Here is a 12,342-nt window from a genome sequence, read left to right on the forward strand (position 1 = left end):
CCCCAACACGCACACACAAACACATAACACACGTGCGAGTGAGCACATGCACAAGACAGTGACACCACTGTGTAGCCATAATGCTTCACAACTACTCAACTACACTCCTGGAAATGGAAAAAAGAACACATTGACACCGGTGTGTCAGACCCACCATACTTGCTCCGGACACTGCGAGAGGGCTGTACAAGCAATGATCACACGCACGGCACAGCGGACACACCAGGAACCGCGGTGTTGGCCGTCTAATGGCGCTAGCTGCGCAGCATTTGTGCACCGCCGCCGTCAGTGTCAGCCAGTTTGCCGTGGCATACGGAGCTCCATCGCAGTCTTTAACACTGGTAGCATGCCGCGACAGCGTGGACGTGAACCGTATGTGCAGTTGACGGACTTTGAGCGAGGGCGTATAGTGGGCATGCGGGAGGCCGGGTGGACGTACCGCCGAATTGCTCAACACGTGGGGCGTGAGGTCTCCACAGTACTCTCGATGTTGTCGCCAGTGGTCGGCGGAAGGTGCACGTGCCCGTCGACCTGGGACCGGACCGCAGCGACGCACGGATGCACGCCAAGACCGTAGGATCCTACGCAGTGCCGTAGGGGACCGCACCGCCACTTCCCAGCAAATTAGGGACACTGTTGCTCCTGGGGTATCGGCGATGACCATTCGCAACCGTCTCCATGAAGCTGGGCTACGGTCCCGCACACCGTTAGGCCGTCTTCCGCTCACGCCCCAACATCGTGCAGCCCACCTCCAGTGGTGTCGCGACAGGTGTGAATGGAGGGACGAATGGAGACGTGTCGTCTTCAGCGATGAGAGTCGCTTCTGCCTTGGTGCCAATGATGGTCGTATGCGTGTTTGGCGCTGTGCAGGTGAGCGCCACAATCAGGACTGCATACGACCGAGGCACACAGGGCCAACACCCGGCATCATGGTGTGGGGAGCGATCTCCTACACTGGCCGTACACCACTGGTGATCGTCGAGGGGACACTGAATAGTGCACGGTACATCCAAACCGTCATCGAACCCATCGTTCTACCATTCCTAGACCGGCAAGGGAACTTGCTGTTCCAACAGGACAATGCACGTCCGCATGTATCCCGTGCCACCCAATGTGCTCTAGAAGGTGTAAGTCAACTACCCTGGCCAGCAAGATCTCCGGATCTGTCCCCCATTGAGCATGTTTGGGACTGGATGAAGCGTCGTCTCACGCGGTCTGCACGTCCAGCATGAACGCTGGTCCAACTGAGGCGCCAGGTGGAAATGGCATGGCAAGCCGTTCCACAGGACTACATCCAGCATCTCTACGATTGTCTCCATGGGAGAATAGCAGCCTGCATTGCTGCGAAAGGTGGATATACACTGTACTAGTGCCGACATTGTGCATGCTCTGTTGCCTGTGTGTATGTGCCTGTGGTTCTGTCAGTGTGATCATGTGATGTATCTGACCCCAGGAATGTGTCAATCAAGTTTCCCCTTCCTGGGACAATGAATTCACGGTGTTCTTATTTCAATTTCCAGGAGTGTATTATCCATCACTTATGGAGAATAGTGAAAGCTGAGCCCAAGGTGCATATCCCTCAATGGTGTCCTGAATGTGCTTCAGAGGACAGATCAGTTGACCTGGAGGAGGCCAGGGAGAGGGGGACGGCAACATTGCCCATCATTTGTCCAAATTTACAACTCAGGTGTTGAAAAGGAATAAATTTCCAAAGAGACAAGAGAAAAATATATCAAAGGCCTTCACCACCTGCATGACGAGTGCCCGTTTTGAACTGACCTGATGATTCTTGTGACTTATCTTCCTGTGCTTAGAGTATCAAACCTTAGCAGTACTGTGTTAATGCTAATCTCTGCAACATGCAATGCTTGACCAGATTTGAGTTTGTATGCAATCTGCTGCACTGTTATCTCAGTTCACTCCTATGACCCGCAATAAATGACTGCAACCTGTTATTAATACATTGTTGCTCTTGGCAGTTCACTCAGGCGATGACTGTCTTTTACAAATGAAGGTACTTATGGGACTGACACTGTGGCATATGAATAACTCAGTGCTTGCATAACCTGTGGGATGCCGTGTGCGTTGATCTGACAGTTCTTTGCAGATGAAAACTGGGTGCAGGACTAGGTGAGACCAGTGCAATATGTAACAGTCTTTTTGTTGAGCCAGTCTGCAGCTCAATGCATCATCTTCATGGTGAGCCAGCAATCTGTCCTTTTCTTAATATCGTTCATGTATAGATGAAGCTGTATTTATATGATAAAATTTGCTCTTTGTAAAATAAATGTATAACAATGCCTTATCAAGCGTTACTGATAATTTTACAGATAAAGGTAACTGTTAACTTGTGAGCAATTTAATTAGAAGTGGCTGCTGTAGTAATAAAAGTGTGTCCTTGTCACTATGCCAAATCAAATAGTTTCCCATGTTGCATGACCCCAGCAAGACTCATGACCCTCACTAATCATAGAATGAAAAAGTTTCAAAGGTAAGAAAAAAGGAACTGGCAGAAGTAAAGTTGTGAGTGTGAGTCGTGCTTTGATAGCTCAGCAAAAAGGTAAGAATCTCTGGTAAAAGTTTCAGTTCAGCATACATTTTTAATCTGCCAGGAAGTGTCACAAATGACCTTTCCACAATAAAACACACAATGCCATATGTCCTGGCCATCCTGAGCTCAAGTGTCATGCTGACTGCAGGTGCAAGGTTTTATAAAATTCCAGTCATGCAACATGGGCAACTATTTGATTTGGCATAGTAACAAGAACACACTTGTCTTACCACAGCAGCCACTTCTAATTAAATTAGCTCAGAAGCTTACAATTACCTTTATCTGTAAAATTATCAGTAACACTTGATGAGGCATTGTTATACATCTATTTTGCAAAGAGCAAATTTTATCATATAAATACAGCTTAATCTATACATTAACAATATTAAGAAAAGGACAGATTGCTGGCTCACCATGAAGATGATGCATTGAGCTGCAGACAGGCTCAACGAAAAGACTGTTACATATTGCACTTTTCAGAATTGAATGTGGTTGGTACTGGTAGTGGTAGTAGTCAGGTGGGCACAAGATGTGCTTGCTTGTGTGAATGTGTATGTATTTCCTTTGCTGAAAAAGTCTTTGGCCAAAAGCTATAATGAGTAAAAGTCTTTTCATTGCACCTGTCTGCAACTCAACACATCTTTACGGTGAGTAGCAATATATCCTTTTCCTAATATTGTTAACATTCCAAGCTGGAGTTTCCATTGTTTTAATCTCTAAATGGTTGCTATTCGAAGTAGAGCTGTTGGCATTGTTAAAAATTTTAGGAATCTGATAAATTGATATTTAAAAAAATATCAATATCCACTTTCAATATATCAAGAAAAAGTATTGATATACCAACAGAAAAACTATAGACATATTGGCCCATAAAAATATTGGCTACACGTTGTAGATATCGTGCCAGTTTTAGAGATGAGTATTTAAGTATTGATTTATTATTAGATATTTTTACACCAACAAACTAGCAGCCCGCCTATCCCTCTTACAGAAAGAATTGAAAGGAAAATGATGCACATTCATGCTTGGCAATAACCACTTTGCTAACACTGATAACTGCATAAAGTGGTACATTAATAGGTGGCCGATGGGTCCATCACTCGGTTTTGTCACATATCAGATTTGTCTAGGGCACTTTATGTTGATTTCTCTTTGTTCTTCCTTTTTTTCCCCCACAGTCAATGACCTAACAGTTGTACAGCCAAAACTGTGTGGTGTAGCTAATTGTTGCAGTTTCTGTTGGTAGTGCCAAGCGCTGATTATGTCAGAGTTTCCCCCTCACACATCTCCATCCAACCGCAAACACCAATCTTGTCATTTAGATTTTTGTTCCTCATTTCCAGAAAGTGTTTTTGAAGAAGGCCAATGTGAAGAAATAGCATACTACTTGTGTTAAAAATTGCTTTTTAATGGAACTAGTGTGCTATTTCTTCACAGCGGAAATGTTGTTATTGCATTCACACTGTCACCCCAAACAGTGCAATCGGACTACTACTTTTGTGCCACATATACTTGCTTCCCATAGACAAAGAAAAAGATTGGGCGTGTTGAAAGTTTAGAGAGTAGAAATATTACTTCACACAGAGAAAGTAATATTATGTTGTTCTACAATTTAAAAAGAACAAATTCAAACATATACTAAAAATTGCGAAAAAAACATAATATAAAATAAAAATACTGGCACTCTATACTGCCATTTTGATATCGATATATCAGGGGAAAAAATATTGCCGATAAATATTGATATCTTATCAACAGCCCTAGTTCGAAGTACACATTCAGATGTAACTAGCACGTCTCTCAATTTAATTAGAGAATGATCAGTGGCTCAAAAGCTATTAAGGTATGTGGATGTACACCCGTGCATGTGTAATTCACCAGTCAGCACTTGCTAACACCAAGGAAGCTGGATATTATTGTGTGAGATCAGCATTTTTCTCATGTATTTTGCATTTCCTTTCAGCATCCCAGATACTGCTGAAGGCAATCTGTTCTAAGAAGCTATTAAGACATGTTAGACAAAAAAAGTGCTTTACATATTTTATGCTTCATTAACATTCCATTTGTTGTATGTAATTAACATGGTGAGACTAGAAACTTTTGTGTGCACAACTTATTTTCTTGAATGCTACATACCCTGCTGACCAAGTTAATTCTAAACTACAGGGCTCTAGTGGTGCCTGAGTCGGCAAGAATTTGAACTGGCTGGAAAGTGAGAGGAGTGAGTACCAACATAAACTAAGAGATGACATGTTAGTGAAATGTAAACTATTAAAAATTAATGTTCTATAACTTAAATACTTAAAGAATACTGTACATACATTACATATGAAACTACAAATGCTGTAAATATGAGTAATAGAAAGTATTTTTCCACTGGAAAGGAGAAATTTTGTAAGCCGAATAATGTCATTTTAATTAGATTAGGGGCGTAAATGTTGCCTGTTGTGTACATTTTACACTAAACGTGAGCAAGAAATGTCATTGCTAGAATGAAATAGGTAAAGAGTTACGAATGGTTTGCTTAAAAAAAAAAAAAATGGTGACATCTTCAGTTTGTAAAGAGTAGTGCTGAATATTAAATTCATAATGTGTGTGTGTGTGTGTGTGTGTGTGTGTGTGTGTGTGTGTGTGTGTGTGGCGCGCGCGGGGGAGGGGGAGGGAGGCGGCTTTCCACTAAAAGCTGTGTACAAAAAACATTTATTTATAAGGACAGGAAAATTTCACGAAAATGGTAATGTGAAAATAACGCAAAATTTTATTTATTTATTATTATTTTTTTTTTTAACTCCAGTTTACTATGGAAGTGGAAAATGACAGTGCAATATCCTTCTTCGATGTTTTCTTTACAAGGCAGACTGATGGAAGGCTGGAATGAAGTCTTTCAGAAAGTCACATATACATACAAATATATGCGTGAGAACTCCAACAATCACCCACAACAAAAGTGTATTGTCGTTAAAAGTCTTGTTGATACAGCCAAAAAAATTTGCATGCGGGATCACCTGGATGCCATTTGTTAGCAGAGATGTGGTGTTAATCACAGTGTAGTTTACTATTGAAATTCTGATAGCATACATTACTAAAGGAATCAAGCAGTGTATTGCTTCTTCTTACATATACCTCACAAAAATTTGACAATTTTTTATCTTACACTGAGGGCTACCAACAATTGTTGGCAAGTCTTCCAGGTTGTCTGTGTGGTCCAAGAAACTTTTCAGTCCCTGACGAACAGTAACAACAAATCTGATAAAATGCAGCGCTGAGTTACAGAAACAAATCAGTACCATTGACGAGGTTCCTTATACACTTTTTTTAGAGCTGACTGTTCGAATTTTTCCATATGGCTGAAGGCCTACACAACAGAAAAATAAATATATATATTTTTCATTGCCTGTCCGAATTAATCTTTGACTTGCATGCAATCAGTTTTGAGTCCATCAGGAACTGCTGTGCACAGCAACCGTAACTTGTATGGAAGGAGAGGCACATAGCAGTCCACTCGCAACCCTGTTAGTTTTTATTATGCTTGGAAATCTAGATTTCAGCTATAAATAGCCATTATTATTATTATTATTATTATTATTATTATTATATAGCAGAAGGCACTAAACAGCTAGGTCATCAGCACCCTGGCAGCAATGATATACCGAAGAAGATCGTGAAAATCTATGGAAACACACCAGTAAACTGGAGAACAACATTTGATCCCATCATAGGAATCACAAAGCAACCCTAAGAAGGTGAGCTTCAGAAAAGCCCGTAATAAAATCCCAGCGAGACACAGCAGGATAACTAAATAAAATCATGGACAAAATACTTGTAAAGATGCTGTTAAAAAAAGGGACAAATAACCGACTTAGAAATAATACGTGACCCAGCCACTACATCTACATTTATACTCCGCAAGCCACCCAGCGGTGTGTAGCGGAGGGCACTTTACGTGCCACTGTCATTACCTCCCTTTCCTGTTCCAGTCGCGTATGGTTCATGGGAAGAACGACTGCCGAAAAGCCTCTATGCGTGCTCAAATCTCTCTAATTTTACATTCGTGATCTCCTCGGGAGGTATAAGTAGGGGGAAGCAATATATTCAATACCTCATCCAGAAACGCACCCTCTTGAAACCCGGACAGCAAGCTACACTGCGATGCAGATCGCCTCTCTTGCCGAGTCTGCCACTTGAGTTTGCTAAACATCTCTGTAACGCTATCATGCTTACCAAATAATCCTGTGACGAAACGCGCCACTCTTCTTTGGAAAAAATTGGTTTTTTGATTGTTTCATTTCACTTGGACTTAATGTAGGCCACATTGGCCGATGCAATAATAAGACTAATCAATTTGCTCTTCAAGACGCCGTAAATAGGCGTATAATCATTGGAAATGAAATTTCATTAGAAGAAGGTGCTATAGAAGATTTCAAAAAAGTTTGTGAAGGAATTGCATGCAACATTCGCGTAAAATATAAAGGAGATGCTATCGTAAGACGTACTCCATTTCTGTTAATTTCTAATTCTCAGCCAATTGTATGAAGTCATCCAGATTTCAACAATGTCCGTGTGAGAACTATTAGGTGGAAAAAGTTTGATGAATTGAAAAATGCAATAAAAAAGCCTTATCCTTTAGCTTTTTTTTCATTATTGCAAATGTATAATATTCCTTATTAAATAAAAGACAAGAATTTGTACAATGTATAATTTTTATTCTCAATTAGTACAACAAATAAAAATAAATTACAATTGTTACATTTCAATTACAATTGTTTAATTTCATATTGCCCCTTATAAACAGATGATTCCTCATTACTTTTTACATTAGACATATAAATCATATCTGATACTTGAACATTTGATACAGTTGCTCTAGGGTAATGTGTCTCTAGACCATCTGCATACACTGAACATTCTGCAATAACTTCAAACAACATTTGAGTATCAGTATATTTTGTAACATCACTATTTAAACTGCTTGTGCTTAAAGCATATGTAGGATTAATGCCTACATGAAGGCTCTGTTGAACATTTGTATCATGAAGTCTAATATTATACCCCGCAGATATCCAGATGCTTCTGCATTTGTCACTGGAGTAACAGCTCCTACTAATTGTTCTTCCATTCTTGCTGGTTCAAAAGGGGTTAAAGAAAAACTATCACATGACATAATAGGATTACAGTGCTTATCAGCATTAATATTATACCTTTGAATTACCTTTTGAGAAGTACTTGTAATAGGAAAAATATCAACATTGGCTACTTTTGGAATTTTGAGAAAACCCAATGTTGGTGTATAAGTATAGTCAACAATAACACTTCCTGTTCGTGCATCTGCATCTACTTCAAAAACACAAGACTGTACGCATTTCCAACCCCAATTATGTAAACCCTTATCTTTTGAGCTAGAAACACACGCATAATAATATTTCAAATTAATGGGTTGTCCAAACTGATGTGCAGGCACTTTAGTAAGAAACTCTGCTTCATCATTTCTATAGCCATACCACGGCTTCCAAATGGAATCAAACTTTCGTTTATGATCTATGTCAGTTGTTTCCATAGGTGCATTTGCAGTAAATGCTGTAGGCTTTACATTAATACCAGGTATTTTCAAATTAATCCCTACACTTGTAATCATATTCTTATTTTGATTTAATGTTGCAAGTTCTGTATCACTTGAATTAGTCGGAAAAGCAATTCTAGGATTTCGTGCAATTACTTTTACAGAACAATGAATAATTCTACTACCATCAGGTAATAAATCGAATTCAGAAGGTGTCATATACAAAAATGGCCTATCAAAGGGAATTTCTGCCAAAAGAGTAACCATGCATACTACACTTTCATGTTCAATCACTTTATATGCTAAACCACATGTGAAAAATCTATGTACTTTGCGATATCTTGTAATATTACCCGTATCTAATATAGAAGGAGCAGGTAACGGATCAACACGAGTATTAGGAGAATCATCCAGTGAGTTAGCAGATGGTGCTGCAGTCCCTGTTAACGTTTTTTTTTTTGCTTTCTTAGATCCACCAGATTGAGCTGCTGCAGCCTGACGTTTACCTGAATCTACCTGCATTGGCAAACACATACCTTCGTCACTATCAGAATATGGTACTAAACGTTGTGGTTCAGAATGTTGTTGTGTTTCTTCTGGTCCTTGTTCGTCTTCGTCTTCTTCGCTGTCTGATACCTCGTGGTCAACGTGATGTTCGTTTACAGAACTTGTTCCAGTGTCTGAACCAGATGTTGATGGGCTGTCGTGATCTATAGGCAAACCACGACGAACACGAGACATGAGCCATTGTTCATAGGCATAGAGTTTCTGGCCTTCATGCATGAACTCCCAATTAGACCGTTCCCACGGTGGAATATCATAATTCTGAAGGCAAGAAACGTTAAAATCAAATAATGAAAACCAAAAATATATGATACACAACAAAAATTATATTTACATACCTGTTTTTTCGGCATTTGGTTGTTTCGGGTACAAAGTTTTTCCAATATGTTGTTCAACAGCTGTCTTCAATTTCAAGCCGTATTTTCCCACAAATGAATGCCAATTTCGTGTATGACTCCAGTCAATAGCGAAATCAATTATACCTTTTGCATCCAACTGTTGAACTCGTCTAAACTCTTCTTCTGTAAATGGTCGTTCTCTTGCTTCCTTTAGCAGATTATCGTATCCTACGTCGTGCTCTTTAGCAATGGCATCTGCTCCACTGCGCGGTGCGTCTATATTTACAGGATTTCCCGGTCCTATGTAATCACTGCCAGGTAAAGTATATCCTTTGTTCTGTACACGTTCAACAACTTTTTTAACGCCGTAAGCAACACCTGCGGCGGCAGCAGTCGTCGCGCCAGCCGCTATTGCTATCGCTATCTGCCCTGAACTTGTAACACCAGCTGTGCTAATTGCGGCCCTGTCCGTGACACTCTCAGATAACAAGGGCACTGTTTCGCTAGCAGTTTCTATATCTGAACTCTGGTGACCTCGGCCACGATTTCGTGGTCTATTTGGGCGGCGCTGTCGCACGCCAAGATTACTTTGTTCTGGCCTTGGTTCTGGCACCCGTTCAAATTCAACTGTTTCGCCACTCGTATCCAAATCGTCGAATGTTGGATTATCTCCATACCGTATACGAGTAGCAGCATCCTCTCTTTGCACTGTTCGAATATCATTACTGCTACGTGAACGATTAACATTTGTTAATGGAATTCTTTCCGCCATTTCAATGTCTTCCTCAGGTCCCAGATATAAAACACCTCCGTCGTATTGTATAGAGCCATGGTTGCCCGTGCTCAAATACTGATTTACCCAAGACAATTTGCTGACTACACTAAATAAATTACCACCACCTTTTATATACATTACGTTATCAAACAGCACGTGTCGGGCAACCTATTGCTGGCGTGGGTGCTTGCTCAGATAATTGTCCTAAAAGGACAAATTATCTCGGCAGGACAGTGACGCCGCCATCGCGACCTTGGGACCCCGGGGGGCCCCATTTTTTTTTTTTATCAGTTGCTGACCCTCGAATCATGAAACGACGCAGTCATGTTTTCGATTCATGAGGGTCAGCAACTGATAAAAAAAATGGGGCCTCTATCTCCTCTGTCAACCCGACCTGGTACGGATCCCACACTGATGAGCAATACTCAAGTATAGGTCGAATGAGTGTTTTGTAAGCCACCTCCTTTGTTGACGGACTACATTTTCTAAGGACTCTCCCAATAAATCTCAACCTGGCACCCGCCTTACCAACAATTCATTTTTATGATCATTCCACTTCAAATCGTTTCGTATGCATACTCCCAGGTATTTTACAGAAGTAACTGCTACCAGTGTTTGTTCCGCTATCATATAATCATACACTAAAGGATCCTTATTTCTATATATTTGCAACACATTACATTTGTCTATGTTAAGGGTCAGTTGCCACTCCCTGCACCAAGTGCCTAACTGCTGCAGATCTTCCTGCATTTTGCTGCAATTTTCTAATGCTGCAACTTGTCTGTATACTACAGCATCATCCACGAAAAGCTCCATGAAACTTCCAACACTATCTGCTTGGTCTCTGTAGACGTCTCTCCATTGATAACAACATGCTGTGTTCTGTTTGCTAAAAACTCTTCAATCCAGCCACACAGCTGGTCTGATATTCTGTAGGCTCTTACTTTGTTTATCAGGTGACAGTGCGGAACTGTATCTAACGCCTTCCGAAAGTCAAGGAAAATGGCATCTATCTGGGAGCCTGTATTTAATATTTTCTGGGTCTCACGAACAAATAAAGCGAATTGGGCCTCACACGATCACTGTTTCCAGAATCCATGTCGATTCCTACAGACTAGATTCTGAGTTCCAGAAATGACATGATACGCGAGCAAAAAACATGTTCTAAAATTCTACAACAGATCGATGTCAGAGATATAGGCCTATAGTTTTGCACATCTGCTCAACGACCCTTCTTGAAGACTGGGACTACCTGTGCTCTTTTCCAATCATTTGGAACCTTCCGTTCCTCTAGAGACTTGCGGTACACAGCTGTTAGAAGGGGGGCAAGACTATAACATGCTGAGGAAATTTATGTGAAATGTATTCCAGATTTTCTCTCAGTTGTTCTGCCACTAATGCTGCCGAGTCGGGAGGTCGGTAAAAGGAGCCAATTATTAACCTAGCTCGGCTGTTGAGTATAACCTCCACCCATAATAATTCACAGTAACTATCCACTTCTATTTCAGTACAAGATAAACTACTACTAACAGCGACAAACAGGCTATCACCGGTTGCATGCAATCTATCCTTTCTAAACAACATCTGTGCCTTTGTAAAAATTTCAGCAGAATTTTTCTCTGGCTTTAGCCAGCTTTCCGTACCTATAACGATTTCAGCTTCGGTGCTTTCTATCAGCGCTGGTACTTTACCAACACAGCTTCGACAGTTTACAATTACAATACCGATTGCTGCTTGGTCCCCGCATGTCCTGACTTTGCCCGCAACCCTTTGAGGCTGTTGCCCTTTCTGTACTTGCCCGAGACCATCTAACCTAAAAAACTGCACAGTTCACGTCACACAACCTCTGCTACCCGTGTAGCCGCCTGCTGTGTGTAGTGGACTCTTGACCTATCCAGCGGAACCCGAAACCCCACCACCCTTTGGCGTAAGTCAAGGAATCTGCAGCCCACAAGGTCGCAGAATCGTCTCAGCCTCTGAATCAGACCCTCCACTCAGCTCTGTACCAAAGGTCCGCAGTCAGTCCTGTCAACGATGCTGCAAATGGTGAGCTCTGCTTTCATCTGGCTAGTGAGACTGGCAGTCTTCACCAAATCAGATAGCCGCCGGAAGCTAGAGAGGATTTCCTCCGATCCATAGCGACGATCATCATTGGTGCCGACATGAGCGACCACCTGCAGATGGGTGCACCCTGTACCCTTCATGGCATCCGGAAGGACCCTTTACACATCTGGAATGACTCCCCCCGGTGTGCACACAGAGTGCACATTGGTTTTCTTCCCCTCCCTTGCAGCCATGTGACACATTAAGGTCTCACACCCAGTATTTTGAGAAGAATTCTGGACACCACAGAAAATCTTAAGACACGAACAACATTTGCCTCGTTATAAGTGAAAACAGAGGGGAAAATCCTATGGGAGACCCAGTTCAACCCTCAGATTGCCATATAAAACACATTCTGTTACAATTTGTCATACTGACATACTAGGGGCTCCTCCCAACATAAGAGGAAGCCGTGTCTCAATGGACAAAGTCTCACTCTGAACCAAGTAAGGGC

The 12,342-nt window shown here is 41.4% G+C and overlaps 1 protein-coding gene across 2 annotated transcripts in view; it reads right to left on the reverse strand.

Annotated features, from left to right (window-relative positions):
* Positions 1-12,342, reverse strand: part of LOC126251125 (ribosomal protein S6 kinase beta-1) — a 207,081-nt gene that overhangs the window by 82,496 nt on the left and 112,243 nt on the right. The window lies entirely within an intron of this gene.

The sequence above is a fragment of the Schistocerca nitens genome, chromosome 1 (assembly GCF_023898315.1).
Source record: "Schistocerca nitens isolate TAMUIC-IGC-003100 chromosome 1, iqSchNite1.1, whole genome shotgun sequence".
Lineage (NCBI taxonomy): Eukaryota > Metazoa > Arthropoda > Insecta > Orthoptera > Acrididae > Schistocerca > Schistocerca nitens.